Source organism: Geotrypetes seraphini, chromosome 1 (assembly GCF_902459505.1).
Source record: "Geotrypetes seraphini chromosome 1, aGeoSer1.1, whole genome shotgun sequence".
In the NCBI taxonomy this organism is placed as follows: domain Eukaryota; kingdom Metazoa; phylum Chordata; class Amphibia; order Gymnophiona; family Dermophiidae; genus Geotrypetes; species Geotrypetes seraphini.
The window spans coordinates 290,798,619-290,817,888 of NC_047084.1; the positions used below are offsets into that span (position 1 = coordinate 290,798,619).

Here is a 19,270-nt window from a genome sequence, read left to right on the forward strand (position 1 = left end):
TTCTCATACAGTTAATGCAGAGACAGTGCACTTACTATGCATTAACTCTATTGGAAATAATACAGATGCACTTAACACCATTTATTGAGGTGACATCTGCTTCACATTTTCTGCTGTGTCAATAAGTTACATGTACTATTGTATAGCATGTTAAGTTAGGGCCCTGCCCCCAAGCCCACCCCATTCCACCTGGCCATGCCCCATTCCACCCATACCACGCCCCGTTCTGCCCCCAGCCCTGCCCCCTTGATCTGTTTGCTCATTGGGATGGCATCTGTGCATGCGCTGGTGTGATGCGATGACATCGCACGCATGTGTGTGATTTCACTGTGTTGCATGCATAGATGCTGTCCTGATGATGCTCGTTGCTAGAAGCTTTTCAAAACCCAAAGTGCCGGGTTTTGAAAAGCCGTCCGGATGCCCAGACATGTCCTCGATAAGGAGGACATGTCCGGAGAAATCCTGACATCTGGTAACCCTATGTTAAGTGTAAGGCACAGACTTCACTCGGTCCACACCCATTGTACATTTGTCAGTCAGTGCCAGAATGAACATTGGCTGTGTGAAGCCACTGTGTTAAATATTTGTATGGACATAGGCTAACAGCAAACACTAATTCCTGTTTTAACTGCTTAATGTTCTTTAGGAAAAGAGAGCCTTAATGTTGTCTTTTTATTTGATGCTTTCGTCCTGCCAGGATTTCACTGTGATCATTTCTCTTATAAGGAGGAGTGTGCATAACACAATGAAATTGATAATACAGGATTATCTAATTCAAGAAATAAGAGTCAGGTCTAAAAGCCTGAGGCAGGCGTAGGAACATACCTCGTAAATTGCCATACTGAGTTAGATCAAAGGTCCACTGAGCTTAGTATCCTGTTTCCATTAGTGGCTAATCCAAGTCAAAGTACTTGGCAGAATCCTAGAAAAGTAGCAAGATTCCATACTACCAATCCCAGGGATAAGTATTGGCTTTCGCTATCTTAATAAAGGTTTATGGACTTTTTTTCTTGTCAAAACCATTTTTAAACCCAGCTGCACAAACTGTTTTTATCACATCTTCTGGCAATGAATTTTAGAGTATAAGTATTGATGAATGAAAAATATATTCTCATAGCTTTTTGTTTCAGTTGTCAGGCAGAACCTGGCGGCCAAATGTTTTTCATGAACAGAATGTGAATACATTTTTGCATGATTGTTTTCTAAACCATGTATTTCTGTTAATGAGCAAAACGTGAATCTCCTCCATTTACTTTTCCAACTGTTAGATAATTCAGACAATGAAGAACTGTCCCAAACTTTTTAGTCCCTCATCATTTGCAAGTCATTCCATACTCCTGATCATATTTGTTGCCTTGCCCTCTGTTATTTCTAAGTCTATAAAGTCCTTTGTGAGATTAGGGCTGGCATGGGGTTTGGGGGATGAACTGCATGCACGTGGACACAGATTTATTTTTCTATGATTGTTCAGAAGTCTGTGTAAAACTTTCCAAATGATCTCTAAAGTCCTCCATGGCATTCATAAGTTTTATTTTTAGATCATATGTGGCCAGTTCTTTCTTTCTTTCTTTTTTTCTCTCTCTCTCTCAGAGCTCTTTTCCAAGCACATAGCTGCTTGAAGTGATCATTTTATATAAATCTGGTTTTTGGAAACTGGTAGGAGAAACCTCACTATGGCTATGGCGCCAATACTGACCGAATAGACTTTTAACAAAGAAAAGAAACCTTAACTGCTTCTACCAGCCCTGCCTGTTTGGCACTGGCATCAATGGATCATGTTTCATGGCACTGCCAATGAGCTTTGGCATCACATTTATAGGTTTGAGTGAAAATAGAATCCTGGAAGGATGTGCTACGTCACCATGGCTATATTTAATAAATAGCCCTAATGGTTTTGCTGTTAACTTATGTTTAAGGAATTTTTTTTTTTTTTTTAGGATGCATCAATATGACACATTCATACTATATTTAAACAACAGTTTGGGATGTGACTGGAGAAGAACATTAATGAATTTCATAATGGCACATGCTAACACATATTACCATAGCAATTTTTAATGCATACACAATTAACTATCCCTCCCTTTAACTAAACCACAATAGTGGTTATTAGCGCAGGGAGCCGCGCTGAATGCTCCGCGCTGCTCCTGATGCTCATAGGAACTCTATGAGATTTGGGAGCAGCGCAGAGCAATCAGCGCGGCTCCCTGTGCTAATAACTGCTATCGCATTTTAGTAAAAGGGGGGTATATCTTTGGAGTTTTATTAACATCAATGTGCTTCCTCGTAAAAGTGCAGTAACACCGATGGTTCCCTTTTGCATAATTTCCTGGTCTTTTCCGATCCCTTCTTGCTGCATTTCCAATAAGTTCAGAAACACACACGAGGCATTGATCTGTAGACTGCTAGTACAGCAAACCAACAAGTGTAATACTATACAATTTATTGAACGAAGAACCGACGTGGCCACATTTCACCCTAAGCCTGTGTTGGGGGCAAGAAGCTAAAGGGGATAAAATTGTTTAATATTACTCATGATTTGCTGTTGTTTGCATTGGGTTCTACAGCAGTATTTTAATACAGATTATAACATGCATTAGTGATTTTAGCCCACAAACACAAAATTGTAATGACTGTTATTGCCTTAACATAGGTTAAAACCCTCAGTAGAGTACTAACACAATTGCTGGCTTTTACTAAACCATGGCAGAGCTTCTTACATTGGGCCACCTCTGTAAATTGTATCTTGACTACGTGGACTGACACACAATATTAATTTACCCTCTATAACAGGGGTCCCCAAAGTCTCTCCTTGAGGGCCGAATCCAATCGGGTTTTCAGGATTTCCCCAATGAATATGCATTGAAAGCAGTGCATGCACATAGATCTCATGCATATTCATTGGGGAAATCCTGAAAACCCGACTGGATTCGGCCCTCAAGGAGGGACTTTGGGGACCCCTGCTCTGTAACTTGATGAGTTGAGTCTATTCTGCACCAAAGAGCAGAAGGTGCCACTTAGGGCTCCTTTTACCAAGCAACGTTAGGGCTTTAACGCGCGGAATAGCGCACACTAAATTGCCATCCGAGCTAGACCTTAACGCCAGCATTGAGCTGGCATTAGTTCTAGCCACGTAGCATGGGTTTAGCATGTGCTAAAAACGCTAACGCGGCTTAGTAAAAGGAGCCCATAGTTGTATTATTTTTTTGTGTGTGTATAAGTTCATTTTTCATGTTTTATTATTACCATGTGTTGGTTTAGGCCTAAAATCTTATTGTTTATCACATGTTACTGAAGATTTTTTCAATGTGAAGGACTGGTCTGAACTGTAGGTACATCCTACAATTACTGAAATATTTTACACTTAATTGAGTCATGCTGGCCCAAAGGAAAGAAAGAGAGAAAGATTGACTCTTTTCTCAGAAAGAATGATTAAACCATGAGAAAATAGTAAATGCATTGATTTTGTATGATATTGTATGTATGATTTTACTGTGTTTTGATTAAGTATGATTATGTATGATATTCTCTAAAAAAAAAGCTGTACAAGAAAGTAAAGTACATGTACTGTATGTATCAGTACAGTTATAGAAACATATAGAATATGACGGCAGAAAAGGGCTACAGTCCATCAAGTCTGCCCACTCTAATGACTCTCCCCCCTAAAGAATAACTGAATAGAGGCACCGCTGGGATTCAAACCCAGGATATCCTGTTTACTAGACAGGCACTTTAACCAACTAAGCCACAGCGCCCTATATGCAGTAGGCCTGGTTCCTTCTGTTGACCACCTCTGTATGTTGACCACTTTGTTACAGTCCCTTGGGTGGTCAGCTTACAGAGGTTCTGCTGTATTTGGGGTTTTGCCAGGTGCTAGTGACCTAAATTGACTACCGTGAAGGCAGGCTACAGGTTTAGATGGACCATTGGTCTGACCCAGTAAGGCTATTGTTATCATGAATAAACAATCTGAGAGAAAATGAAATGACAACTGTAACATTTTATATTTTTAAAAATAATTCTTTCTTTATTTTTACAAAATGAAAAAAAAAAAACCAACGCAAAAACGTAATCTCAGTAAATATATTAGTCCATGTTATGAGGATACAGTGAGAGATCAAATTTATTTAGAAATTACCCCCTTTTACAAAACCATAGTGTGAGTTTTAGCAACATCCACGGCGGTAACAACTCCGATCCTCATAGAATTACCGCCGCAGCCGGCACTAAAAACTGTGGAACTCCTATGAGTGTCATAGCATTTACCTTACCGGCCTACAGTAGAAACCTCTACCACGGCTTTGTAAAAGGAGCCCTAAATAAACAACATCAGTACAATATTATCCACATAAGATCTAAAGTACCATGCCTAATCTTCACCAATTTTAGTCTCTCTAACATAAAGGACTCCAGTTGATGGGGATAATAGAAAATAAATCTTTTCTCTTTATAGGTAATAAAAACCTAATGCAGAAACATTTCACAGTTTGTTTTTCTCTGTTCCTCTGGGGATCTTGCAATTGACTACCCTCAATTGTATGGCTATACCATTGGCATCTCCCACATCTTCCAATGGGATAAAATAATACGAGCAAGAGAAGTTGCTGATTGTACGACTGCATGTGTGGTCTATATTCTGCTTCATCCCTGTAATTTGGTTTGTGGGCAGGACAATGCGGCAGATTCAAATAGGGTGAAATGAATATAAATTCAGGATACTTACAGAAAACTTACAGGCCCCTTTTTTACAGCTTTGGATAGAGAAGGGAAATACTATTGATCAACTAAGATGGAGAGTAATAAATCATACTGGAGTTGGGAGGGAGGGTGGAAATATTGAAAAGAGGCTTAATTTTAGGGAACAAAATTGGATTTATTATCTATTCACAGTTAGCCCGGGTGCTTTAAACGCAGAATTAGACTGGGTTTCCCTCATCTGAGATATGTTGTGGGGGGAGGGTAAATCCAGATGAATAATAAAAGGAAGAATGATATTTAACTTTAAATTGAATGCCCGGCTGTGGGCTCCAGCTGGTTCTGAGGAGTCAGCTGAGGCGTGGCGAGTTGTTGTTAATCAGCTTCACTATAGAGTTCCTGGAAATGTTTTTCAACCATTCGAGCTTAATGAAACAAAAGGGTCTATTCAATGAAACATACTAAAACGTTTTAGCATGGTCTAAGAAACAAACTTTTACGTGCACACTAAAATACCATATTTTTTATATGATTGTTTTTTTGTAACACCACCTAGTTACAAGCGGTTAAGAAATCTTTTAAATAAATAAGTACCTCTCAATAAATGATGTAGTAAGATTTCACATAGTAATGGTACAAAAGATTCTGCTAGCATGACTGTGCTATTATACAGAGAAACTCATGAAGAGAAGTTAAACAGCATGAACATATTGTGACTGGTTTTCTTGTTTTCTGCTTTTGGGTTTTTGCATTGTAAAGGTCAGTAATCAAATTGAATTAACAAAGTAAATAAACTGAGCATCTTCAGTTCTCTTTTCCTCCCGGCTTTTCCTGTATTTAAAAAAAAAAAAAAAGTAGATAAGCTTAGGGCGCAGATATTGTTTATCAGTGCAGTGAGCAGAAGTGGGAGAGCTAAGACAAATCAGAAGAGGAGGTACAAGAAGAGTAGAAAACTAGAATGAGTGTATGTTTAAGTACTTGAAAGATATTAATATTCATATAGCCTTTTTCAGAGACATAGAGGCTGTAGGACTCAGGAGGGAAGTCAGGAAATACTTTTTCACAGAGAGGGTGCTGGATGCTTGGAATGCCCTTCCAAAACAGGTGGTAGAGTCCAAAACTGTGAATGAATTACAAAAATGAATGGGATAGACACACGGGATGCTTAAATAGAAAGCAGATGTTAACGCAATGTAGCTGTTGAGGCAAGAACAGTGGGAATAGTTACCTTGGGCAAGAATAGTGGGAGCTGAGTCTGATGTCGGACAGACTTTTACGGTCTGTGTCCCACACGTGGCAAGAGACCATGAAGAGTGGCCAAATCCAGCAAGGGGGAACAGAGCTCAATGCCAGACAGTCTTGTATGATCTGTGTCCTGCTACGTGGTGAGAGACAGGTAAAGGTTTGACAACTCCAATGTGTTGATCTCTTTATTGTCACACACTGCAAGTGGGGGAACTGTATAGGTTTGGAGGGAGGGGAAGGCATCTTGACTGGCAAGTTGAACACTGTGAGCAATACGCCCTATATCAACCCACCATGGTTGGCATGATGGTGACTTCACAACCAGCATTTTAAAATGGGTGACCCGGGTCTACATAGAGTGGTGTGTGAGGCTCTGTTCACCTTGTTGAGCGGACTGGATGGACCATGGGGACCTTTTTTTGCCCTCATTCAGTGGTGTACCAAGGGGGGGGGGCAGGGGGGAGAGGTCCACTCCGGGTGCAGCCTTAGGGGGGGGTGCACAGCTGGCCCAGTCCCTATCACGCTCCCACCCTCCCAGCGAGAGCAGCAAACCTCCCTCCAGTAGTGTTGGCTGCTTCGCGGCTTTCTCCTCCCTCTGCCGCATCAATGATGATGTCATCAGTGACGCTTCACCAGCAGGAGAAAGCCGTGAAGCAGCCGACGCTACTGGAGGGAGGTTTGCTGCTGGAAGGGTTGGAAAGGTTCACTTGGGGGGGAGAGATAGGAGGGTCAGCTGGGGTTCGGCTGGGAGGGGGGAGAAGCGGTCTGCCTCGGTGCTCCAAAGCCTGGCGCCATTACCTTCTTCAGGCAGCAGCAGCTTTTACAATTCATTGCTGTTGCCGGCTTCAGGCCTTCCTCTCTGCCGGGTCCTGCCTACATCCTGTTTCCATGAAGACAGGACCCAACAGAGAGGAAGGCCTGAAGCGGGCAACAGCAGTGAATTTTGAATGCTGCTGCTGCCCGATGAAGTTCAGGACACCAGGCCTTGGGTGACAGAAGGAGGAAAGGGAGCAGAGGGGGAGAGAATTGGGGAGAGTGTTGCTGTACCCAACTGGAGGGAATGAAAGGAGATGCCAGGGCTTGGAGGGAATAAGAGACGCCAGGGCATGGAGGGAAGGAGGAAGGTATGCCAGATCAAGGGAAAAGGAAGGGGGAAAGGAAGGAGGAGATGTCAGAGCATGGAGCGGGAGGGAGACATAGAAGAAAAGGAAAGGAGAGAGATGCTGGGAATCAGGGAAGGGATGATGCCATACCGTGAGGTGGGAAGGAAAGAAAGGAGAATAGAGAGATGCCAGAGCATAGGGTAGGGGGTGGTGACAGAGAGAAAAAAAAAACAGAGAGGTGACAGAGTTGAAATCAATCATGTACAAAGGAGAGAAGGGGCACGAGATAGATAGTTTATGGAAGGAGCATAGAAAGAGGGAAGATGCCATATGGAAGAGAGAGAGAGAGAGGGTGCACACTGGATAGAAAGAGCACAGAGGGCAGTGAATGGAAGGGGCGAGATAGAGGGTGAATAGTAGATGGAAGGGGTAGAGAGAGGGAAACAGACACTGAATGGAAGTGTGGGGGAAAGGAAGGACAGCTGCTGAATGGAAGTGTGAGGGAAAGGGGGAGCAGTTGCTGGAAGGAAGTGGGGATGAGAAAGAAAAAAAGGGCACATGCAGGATTGAGGGAAGAGGATAGAGTTAGTTACTGGAAGGGGTGAGGGAAAGAGATGGCAAGCTATAGGTAGACACAGTGAAAGAGGGAAATTGAGGACTGAATAGTAAAAAAGAATTTAGACAGAGGCAGAAAATAAATTGAGAAGGAAGACCAGGGAAGAACAGGAAGAAGGGAGCGGAGAGAGAGATGCCAGAGCAGGGGGGAAGGAGAGGAGACAGATACCAGACCAATGGGGGTGAAAGGAGAGATGGAAGGGGGAGGCATACAGTTTCTGGAAGGGGCATAGAAGGAGAGAAGATGCCATATAGGGGCAGAGAGATGGCAGACAGTAGATGGAAGGAAGAGACTAACAAGAAGATGAGGAAAGCAGAAACCAGAGAAGACAAAGGTAGAATAGAAATTTTCTATTTATTTATTGCTTTAGGAGACATGTGTCACTATTTATGTGGTATTGCATTGTATGCAGAGTCCAGCTTCTTGCTGGTTCAATTTAACCTTTGTCTATATATTTTCTATTTTATCCCCCCTTTTACAAAACTGTGGAGCATTTTTTTAGCACCAGCCGTGGTGGTGGCAGCTCTGATGCTCAGAATTCTATGAGTGTCAGAGCTGTTACCACCGTGGCTAAAATCCACACTACAATTTTATAAAAGGGGGAGGGGTAAGTTTGTGATAACATTCCATACTAGGCGAAGGTGTTTTCTGTGTTCTGTGTGTTCAAAAGACATGGTTTTCTGTTAGGATTGACTGCAGGATTGATCTGTACTAGTCTGGCTTGTTTAGTTTTACAATGGGTGTATTGCTGTTGTACTTCTCACTGCAGTATGTAAGATGCTGCCTTTTCCTAGGTACTCATGTGTGACGTGTGGCTTGTTACTAAAAATCATATTTTTCGTACAGATTGGGGGGGGCAAAAAATGATGGGCCCTGGGTGTCACACATGCTAGGTACGCCACTACCCTCATTTACTGTTACTGTATCTCGTACATTGTTTAGAACAGGGGTAGGCAATTTCGGTTCTCGAGAGCTACATGCAGGTGAGGTTTTCAGACTATCCACAATGCATATGTATGAGATGAATTTGCATGCACTACCTCCTTGAGATGCAAATTTATCTCATGCATATTTATTGTGGATATCCTGAAAACCTGACTTGCCTATGGCTCTCGAGGACCGGAAGGGAACACTGCTTACCTGATGGCTTTGAGAGAGGAGCTTAATCTTGCGCCATGGATTTCCTGCAGCGGACTATTTGCCTCTGATATTTCTCTGTCCTGCATCCGCAACCACGTGGTTGTAGGGTATGGCCGAAGGGGCATGCGCTAAAGGGCACGCCTGGCCCCTTGGGAGCCATAAGGAGCCATGAGGAGCAATAAGATTTAGATACTTGGTTTGGTTTACATAGAGGTAAAATTTATAATAGTAATGGGTAAAAGAGAAATTAAGCCAAAAAGTTCAATGCCAGCAATGATGGGTCCATTGGACAAACATTTGAAGCCTGCTAATAAGATCCCAGAAGCTGTTGTTAATCCAGATTCTTCTTTATCCAGAGCCTCTTTAAGTCCCCTCAATCGGACTCCTCCCCTTCCACCAATATTGAGTGGTAGTGACTATAGTAGGTCCACTAAATTGATATTTACTTCAATACCTAATTCTATTGTTTTTCCTAGTGCTATAAAGGATTCATCCACCTCAGAGGTAACACACAATATTACACTGAAAGACTTGTGGTTGGTAATTTCTAGGTTGGAAGGGTTATTAAGGTCAACAGTTAAACAGACATCAGATTTTTCTCAAGCAGTTGTTCAGAAACTGGAAAATGTAGATACTAATTTGAGATCCTTAAATAAGATGTTAAATATTGTGAAACCTCAAATAAGTTAAATTGAAGCATATTTCTACATCTGCGGTTAAAGACTCTTGTGCAGTACATTCAAAATTGGAAATAATGGAGAATTTATACAGATCTAAAAATCTCTGTTTGGTCAATTTCCCAGAAACCCATTTGTTATCACTTGAGATATTGATAAGAAAATTCTTCAAGGAAATATTGGGATTGCTCAACGCGGAGAATTTTCCTATTTTGAATTATTATTATGTTCCACAGAAAAAGAAGCTTGATTTGAATCAGGGAGTGGATCAACAGAAATAGATCTAATGCAGGAGTCTCAAACTCAAACCCTTTTCAGGGCCACATTTTGGATTTGTAGTTATTTGGAGGGCCGCAGAAAAAAGTTAATAGTTAATGTCTTATTAAAGAAATGACAACTTTGCATGAGGTAAGTACCTACAAATCTAAAATGTGGATTATCTGAAATTGTTAGAAGCAATTAAGGAAAGATTTATAAACTATAACCGTTATAGTTTATAAATCTTTCCTTAATTGCTTCTGATAATTTCAGCAATACACAGCTGAAAGCAATGCAACATGCAGAAAGTGAAAAACTATCAAAGTATCAACTGCAAGAGACAAGATTTTGATCTTACATTTTTATTGAATTTTTATATTACACAAGTATGCAATCATAACTTGATACAGAGATGAGGAAATTTAGGATTAACAAAGAACAACAGAATATAAACAAGTAATATAAACTCTTATTTAGCCCACAATATTTATGAGATCAAGAAATGAAATAAACTTCAAATCAACTAGTAAATTATATTAGAGTAATGACACAAGATATCCTATCCCACAGACAGATGGAAGGTCATACCTAATTAGACATGGTTACTAAACCTTCTTTAGAAGCAATAAATTCCAATAACTGTTTGGGCTCAAAACATAAAAAATTCTTATTTTGAAATAGCACATAACATTTGGAGGGAAATTTAACAAGAAATGTAGCCCCTAGAGCAAGAACTCTTGGTTTTAAGGCCAAGAATTCTTTTCTATGTCTCTGGGTTTTTTGAGCTAAATCAGGAAAAATTCGCACATTGGAGCCCAAAAACTTGTCATTAATATAACGGAAATATAAAAGTAAAATAAATTCCCTGTCACTTTCCAAGGCTAATGTAAGCAACAAAGCAGTTCTATCAGTCACGACCTCAAGGGAATTTTCTAAATAAGTTGACAAATCCATGTCCACATTTTGAGCTGATAGCTTTCTGATAGTAGACTCCCCTTGTGGCCGTTTAATATTCAGGTAATAAGTTCTCACAATTGGAGGTAAATTCTCCATTGGAATGGCCAAGGTCTCCTGAAAATATTTTCTTACTATTTCTACTGGTGAGATAATAGGACATTTTGGAAAATTCAAAATTCTTAAGTTATTTTTCCGTAGTTGGTTCTCAGAGTTTTCCATGTTACGTAATATATAGGAGCTCTCTTTAACCCTTTCCAATTCCACTCTTTTCATTTGTCCTAAATCCTCTTCTTGTTTCTCCAATTTTTCCTTTAAATTAGTTAATGTTATCCCTTGTTGCTCCACCTTGGAAAAGACAGTACCATAGTCCACTTTCAAAGTAGAAAAAGTTAATTTCAGGTTGGAATCCATGACTGATATGGCCTGCCAGAGCGCTTCCATGTCAATCCTTTCAGGCTTTTTCAACTCCCCAAGCGTCTCTCACCTCTTCTCCTCTGATACAGGGAATTAGTTGACCTTGTTCGCCTGCTCTTTCTTCTAGAGAGTCTAGTGTAGGTGTCCCTCTCATAGTGGGATCAGACCTTCCTTCTCTAGGAGGCAGGACTCCCTCTAGCCCCTGCATCAGTTCGCTTCCGGGTTGGGGAGGGATTAGCTTTTGCTCCGGGCTCAACGATGCCCAGCTCGGTCCCACGCTGAGATTGCCCAAAAGTTCCGGGCTCTTCCCCGAAGTGGAACAGGTTTCTTCACCCGAATGGGCAAACACGCTCTGAATCAACGTCTGGACCAACCGCTGAGAGGTTCCAGTCGCCGGAGGGTTAGGGCGAAAGGCTCCCTTCCTCTTCCCCATATTAAAACACGGAGAGAGTCGCCACAGATGCTGGTTAGATGAGGTAAGCAGTGCAGCTCATTAAGTTGTCCGTTCTCGATGCCATCTTGATCTCGCCTCCTTGGCTGGGAGAGACAAGATTTTGGATTACCTATTTTGAGGCCCTTGGTATTATAAAGAATGATTCTTTATGGAAAACTTGTGTCTTAAGTGTCCGGCGGTCGCGTCCACAACTGCCTTCAGCTCTTACCTCCTCCAGCACTGGATACACGCACAAGCTGCACTGCCTTCAATGGTTACCTTACATTCTGGAACGTTGTCAGCCTCACACGATTGTCCTCTCCATTCTACAATCATGTACAGACGCAGGAAAGCGCTTGAGTGAGGTTATAGCAGTGAGGCGGGCAACATTTCAGAACACAACCATCGGACACGACCGCCGGACACTTAAGGCACAAGTTTTCCATAAAGAATCATTCTTTATAATACCGAGGACTACAAAATAATACCTGGTGGGCTGCTTGTGAGTTTGATACCACTGATCTAACAGGTTTTCTGGATGATAGTCAAAATTTGATCCAGACTCGATCCACCCTAGTGATAACCTGCATGAGTGAGATGGATAAGATGTTAGTAATGAAAATGTATTTTAAAAATCGAATGCCAAAATTTTATGGAGATTTGGTGAGGATTTTTCCTGATGTTTCTAGAGCAACACAATTAAGAAGAAAAAAAAATAAATCTTCTCTCTCTGCTCTTCTTTGGTATAATCCTGATATTAAAATTGGTGGTAAGCCAATATGTTAGTCCATATGGAAGGGGAAGGACATTTGGTATATTAATCAGCTTATGGACAATAAATCTTTAGTTACCTTCCAACAATTGCAAACTAAATTTGACCTCCCTTCCATGGAATTCTATAGATGGTTTCAACTACAGCATTGCTTAAAGAAATTAAAATGGCCTTTATACCCTAATGCCCCTTAAATATCCAAATTTCTGGAACTCTGTCAAGTAGGAATTACTCAGGGTCATACGACTTCATTTTATTATGAATTTTTTATATCATCATATTTAACTGCTAGTATATGTACTAAATGTATTTGGACATCTGAATCTACTTGGTCAGGATCGGATGACCAATGGATAGATTTTTTTTTAAAATACACTCAACGCCCTACATTATCTATCAGTTTAATGCAATCATTATTTATTTTTTTCAATAAAGCATATTGGATTCCCTGTAAGCTACATAGGGCCCATCTAACGAATTCAAATAAGTGTTGGCATTGTAATGGAAATTTAGGTTACCTTAAGCATATGATTTATGATTGACCAAATATTCAACCATTTTAGAGATCAGTATGGAAAACCATATGCACTATACTTCTATTTTCTCTCAATTATCTTTTGATATTGTTCTCTTTCGATCTCTTGCTTTGCCTGATATACTGGACAAATGGTATTCTAAATCAGTGTTCTTCAACCTTTTTACACCCGTGGACCGGCAGAAATAAAAGAATTATTTTGTGGACCGACAAACTACTAGGACTAAAATTTAAAAACCCCGTTTACGCCCCATCTCCGCGAGCTCGGTCCCCGCAAACCATCTGATCCCAACTGCACAAGCCGCAATTATGATTTTATATTGAACGTATTTTATTAAAGTACAAGAAACAATATTCTGAAGAATTGTGATTTTATAAATACAAATATACAGAGCACAGACCAACAAAACCCCTGTCTCCCCTCCCCTTCACATATATCCCCTCTACTATCAAGAAAACTGAACAAGCCAAGTTATTATAGAATGCTACATAGAAATATCATGCTAACAGAATACTGCAGTTCCCAGTTATGTCTCTAGCAGGATATATAATTCAAATCTGATATATTCTAATGACAAAATAGAAATAAAATTATTTTTTTCTACCTTTTGTTGTCTCTGGTTTCTGTTTTCATCTTCTTTTCACTCTTTTCCTTCCAGCATCTGCCCGTTCCATCCAATGTCTGCCCTCTCCCCCTTCCATATGTATCTGACTTCTTTCTATGCCCCTCTTCCTTGTCCATCCTCCTCCCTCCTTTTTACATCATTCATTCCAGCTTCACTGCCTTCTTCATTTTTATCTCTCTTACACCAGATCTAGCATCTTTATCCCTCTCTTATTTCTCTGCTGACCCCCTTTCCAGCATCAATGTTTCTCTACTTTCTCATTCCTCTATCTCTCCTTTCTCTCATCTGATCTCTCCATTCCACCCTGACCCCTTCCCCTCCTGTAATCTCCCTGCCAGCTGTTTCCTTCCTTTTTTCTTTCTCCCTACCCTCCTTCCTTTTTTTCCTTCTCCCTTCCCTCCTCCCTCTATCCAACATTAACTCTCTTCCCATCCCTTTCCCTCCTCCCTCCCAGTAGCATCTCTCCTTCTTCTCCCTTTCCTCCTCCCTCTATCCAACATTAACTCTCTTCCCATCCCTTTCCCTCCTCCCCTCCCAGCAGCATCTCTCCTTCTTCTCCCTTCCCTCCTCCCTCTATCCAACAGTAACTTTCTTCCCATCCCTTTCCCTCCTCCCCTCCCAGCAGCATCTCTCCTTCTAACTCCCTTCAAGTCCAGTAACAGCTCTCCTTTTTCCAGACCTTCCCAGCCTCCTACAGTGGCTTCCTCCCCTTCCAGCAGCTCTCGGTACTTGCCTGCAGGAAGTTGCCGGTAAATCACTGCCCTGGCAAATTGGAGAGCTGGTGGGAGGGGAGACAGCCACTGTGAAGGCTCCCCAGGATTTTGTTTGCACACGCTGACCATCTCCCTCCACCTGCACCTGAATCTGCAGCTCTCTCCGGTCTAATCGCAACTTCCCCACAGCCCTCTTCAGCAACTCGGCAGGGGCGGCGATCAAGACACACTACCGACGTCGGGACCTTCACTCTCTGAGTCCCGCCTATTTTGTTTCAACTTCCTGTTTCCGAACAGGTGAGACTCAGAGAGGGAAGGCCCCGACGTTGGCAGCCTATCTTGATCGCCTGAGGCTGGGAGGAACATTAGTCAGCAGGAACCGCAGTCGGGAGGAACCGCAGTCGGCAGGAAAAGCACAGTTACTTACCGTAACAGGTGTTATCCAGGGACAGCAGGCAGATATTCTTGACTGATGGGTGACGGCACCGACGGAGCCCCGGTACGGACAATTTTAGAGTGATTGCACTCTAAGAACTTGGAAAGTTCTGGTAGGCCGCACCGCGCACGCGCGAGTGCCTTCCCGCCCGACAGAGGCGCGCGGTCCCCAGTTATGATAAGCCAGCTAAGAAGCCAACCCGGGGAGGTGGGAGGGACGCAAGAATATCTGCCTGCTGTCCCTGGATAACACCTGTTACGGTAAGTAACTGTGCTTTATCCCACGACAAGCAGGCAGCATATTCTTGACTGATGGGTGACCTCCAAGCTAACAAAAAGAGGGATGGAGGGAAGGTTGGCCATTAGGAAAACAAATTTTGCAAAACAGATTGGCCGAAGTGTCCATCCCGTCTGGAAAAAGCATCCAGACAATAATGAGATGTAAAAGTATGAACTGAGGACCAAGTAGCAGCCTTGCAGATTTCCTCAATAGGAGTGGAATGGAGGAAAGCTACAGATGCTGCCATAGCTCGGACTCTATGGGCCGTGACAGAACCTTCCAGTGTCAGTCCGGTCTGAGCATAACAGAATGAAATGCACGCTGCTAGCCAATTAGACAACGTACGTTTAGAAACAGGATGACCCAATTTATTTGGATCAAAGGACAGAAAGAGTTGGGGAGCTGATCTGTGGGGCTTAGTACGCTCTAAATAGTAAGCTAGAGCCCTCTTACAGTCCAAAGTATGTAAAGCCTGTTCTCCAGAATGCGAGTGAGGTTTCGGAAAGAAGACAGGCAGAACAATGGATTGGTTGAGATGAAAATCAGAGACAATCTTAGGGAGAAACTTTGGATGTGTACGCAGAACCACCTTGTCATGATGGAAGATTGTAAAAGGTGGATCCGCAACTAGTGCATGTAGCTCACTGACCCTCCTGGCAGAGGTAAGAGCAATAAGGAAAAGTACCTTCCAAGTGAGGAACTTGAAAGAAGCTGTAGCCAAGGGTTCAAATGGAGGCTTCATTAAAGCGGAAAGAACTACATTGAGATCCCAGATAACAGGAGGGGCTTTAAGAGGTGGTTTCACATTAAAAAGACCCCGCATGAACCTGGACACCAAGGGATGAGCTGAGAGGAGTTTTCCATGGACTGGCTCATGAAAAGCCGCAATAGCACTGAGGTGGACTCTGATTGAAGTGGATTTGAGACCAGAGTCTGACAACGAAAGAAGATAGTCCAACAAGGTCTCCACTGCAAGGGAAGTGGGATCATGATGGTGAAGAAGACACCAGGAAGAAAAACGTGTCCACTTCTGATGGTAACATTGGAGAGTGGCCGGCTTCCTGGAGGCATTCAGAATTGAACGAACAGGCTGAGACAAAAGCGAATCACTCAAAGTCAGCCCGAGAGATACCAAGCTGTCAGGTGCAGAGACTGGAGGTTGGGATGTAGAAGGGTTTCCTGATGCTGTGTAAGCAGAGAAGGATACAGTGGCAGAAGAAAAGGTTCTCTGGAACTGAGTTGAAGTAGAAGGGAGAACCAATGTTGCCTGGGCCACCTCGGAGCTATCAGAATCATGGTGGCTCGTTCCCTCTTGAGCTTGAGCAAGGTCCTCAACATGAGAGGGAGAGGAGGGAAAGCATACAGGAACAGATTTGACCAATCTAGGAGAAACGCATCCGCTGCTAGACGGTGAGGCGAGTAGAGTCTGGAGCAGAAAAGGGGCAGCTGGTGATTGTAAGGGGCTGCAAAGAAGTCTATCTGAGGAGTGCCCCATTGAGCGAAGATGGACTGAAGAGTTACAGGATCGAGTGTCCACTCGTGAGGTTGGAGAATTCTGCTGAGTTTGTCTGCTAAGGAATTCTTTTCTCCCTGAATGTAAATCGCTTTCAGGAATAGATGATGATTTATGGCCCAAGTCCAGATTTTCTGGGCTTCCTGGCACAAGAGGCGAGAACCCGTTCCACCTTGCTTGTTGATGTAGTACATCGCCACCTGATTGTCTGTGCACAGGAGAAGAACTTGAGGAAAGAGAAGATGTTGGAAAGCCTTGAGGGCATAAAACATCGCTCTGAGTTCCAGGAAATTGATGTGATGCTTCTTTTCCTGGGCTGTCCAAAGGCCTTGAGTTTGGAACTCGTTCAAATGAGCTCCCCAAGCATACGGGGAGGCATCGGTTGTGATGACTAGTTGATGAGGAGGTAGATGGAACAGAAGACCTCTGGATAGATTTGAGGATACCAACCACCATTGTAGAGACTGACGAAGAGATGATGTCACAGATATGTGACGTGAGCAAGGATCCGTCGCTTGGGACCACTGGGTAGCAAGGGTCCATTGAGGTGTGCGCAGGTGAAGACGTGCCAGAGGGGTGACATGCACTGTTGAAGCCATGTGTCCCAATAGTATCATCATTTGTTTGGCAGAGATGGAACTTTGAGGAAGAACCTGTTGACACAAAACTTGAAGAGTGTGGAGCCGGTTGGACGGCAGAAATGCTCTCATGAGGATCGTGTCTAGCACCGCTCCAATGAATTGAAGTCTCTGAGTGGGGATGAGATGAGATTTGGGAAAATTGACCTCGAACCCCAGAATCTGTAAGAACAAGATGGTTTGATTGGTGGCCAGTAGCACTATTTGAGGAGAATTGGCCTTTATCAACCAATCGTCCAGGTAAGGGAAAACTTGCAGATGATGTGAACGAAGGAAAGCAGCCACCACAATCAGACATTTGGTGAACACTCTTGGAGATGAAGCAAGTCCGAAGGGGAGAACTTTGTATTGGTAATGACAGTGATTGATCATGAAGCGGAGATACTGTCTGGAGGCTAGATGAATGGGAATATGAGTGTAAGCCTCCTTGAGGTCGAGGGAGCATAGCCATTCACCCTGATTGAGAAGAGGATAAAGAGTTGCTAAAGAAAGCATCTTGAATTTCTCCTTGACCAAGCATTTGTTGAGATCTCGAAGATCTAAAATGGGCCTGAGATCTCCTGTTTTCTTTGGAACTAGAAAGTAACGGGAGTAAAATCCCTGTCCTTTCTGGTCTAGAGGAACTTCTTCTATGGCGTTTAGAAGAAGGAGGGATTGAACCTCTTGTAGCAGGAGAGAGGATTGATGAGTGTTCAAAGCAGACTCTTTTGGCAGACTTTGATCGGGATAAGTCTGGAAGTTGAGAGAGTAGCCGTGGCGGATGATGTTGAGGACCCATTGGTCGGATGTAATGATCTCCCAACGGTTGAAATAATGGGTCAGGCGCCCTCCTATCGGTTGAGGAAGATGGGCAGATGGAGTAATATTGGCTATGCTCAGGAGAAACACGTCAAAAGGGTTGGGTAGACTTTTGAGGTGGTGGAGGTTTCTGTTGCTGTTGTGCCTGCCTCTGAGGCTGACGTTGCTGTTGCTGTCGTTGACGTCTAGGCTGTTGAGTAGCCTGGGGTAAGGGGCGAGCAGCAAAGCGGCGTTGGTAGGCTGATTGTTGTCGGAAAGGCCTAGTAGGGGGAGTCTTCTTTTTATTCTTTAGGAGAGTATCCCAACGTGTTTCATGCGCCGATAGTTTCTGTGTGGTGGAATCCATGGAATCACCAAACAGCTCATCCCCTAAGCAAGGTGCATTTGCTAGACGGTCTTGGTGGTTTACCTCTAGTTCTGAGACCCTAAGCCATGCCAACCTGCGCATAGCCACTGACATAGCCGTGGCTCTAGAAGTCAATTCAAAGGTGTCATAAATTGATCTTACTAGAAACTTCCTCAACTGGAGAAGAGAAGAAGTACAGGCATTAAAATTAGATTTTTTGCGATCAGGTAGATATTTCTCAAAAGTAGAAATTGTTTGGATTAAATGCTTTAAATAAAATGAAAAATGAAAAGCATAATTTCCTGATCTGTTGGCTAGCATGGCGTTTTGATATAACCGCTTGCCAAATTTGTCCATTGATTTTCCCTCTCTGCCAGGAGGGACTGAGGCATACACATTAGCTCCCGCTGATTTCTTTAAAGTGGATTCCACTAAAAGAGATTCATGCGGGAGTTGGGGTTTATCAAACCCAGGAATAGGTATCACCCTGTATAAGGAATCCAGTTTTCGAGGGGCTCCAGGGACAGTCAGGGGAGTCTCAAGGTTTTTATAAAACGTTTCTCTCAATATATCATGGAGAGGAAGTTTAAGAAATTCCCTTGGAGGCTGGTCAAAGTCCAATGCATCAAGGAATGCCTTAGATTTCTTTGACTCAGCCTCCAAGGGAATAGATAAGGATTCACAAATTTCCTTTAAAAAAGATGGAAAAGATGTGGAATCCAGATGAGAAGAGGGATTTGTAACCAGCCGTTCCTCTTCATCGGAAGAGCATTCACCTTCAGACAGAAAGGGCTCTTCAGAATCTCCCCATAAGTCAGGATCCCTAACCTGAGAGTCACGGTGTCGAGACTCTGGTGTGGAGGGTTCCAGGTGTCGGGTTTTATGAGTAGACTTGCCCGACCTCATGGATACGGTACCAGGCGATGCAACCTGTTGTGCCGGTACCGAGGTTTGTACCGCCTGGTGATGAGATTTTGGTTCTGGAGCTAAAACCGGCATCGAAGTCGATGAGGTGGTAAGAACCGGTACCGATAAAGTGGATGCCGATAAAAGAGGGCGTTCCACCATCGGTACCG

General features: G+C 42.9%; 1 non-coding gene across 1 annotated transcript; it reads right to left on the minus strand.

The window, feature by feature from the left end:
* Positions 1 to 3,681: 3,681 nt before the first annotated feature.
* Positions 3,682 to 3,755, minus strand: TRNAT-AGU. The gene has a single exon. It is a non-coding gene; the product is annotated as a tRNA-Thr (tRNA).
* Positions 3,756 to 19,270: the final 15,515 nt, after the last annotated feature.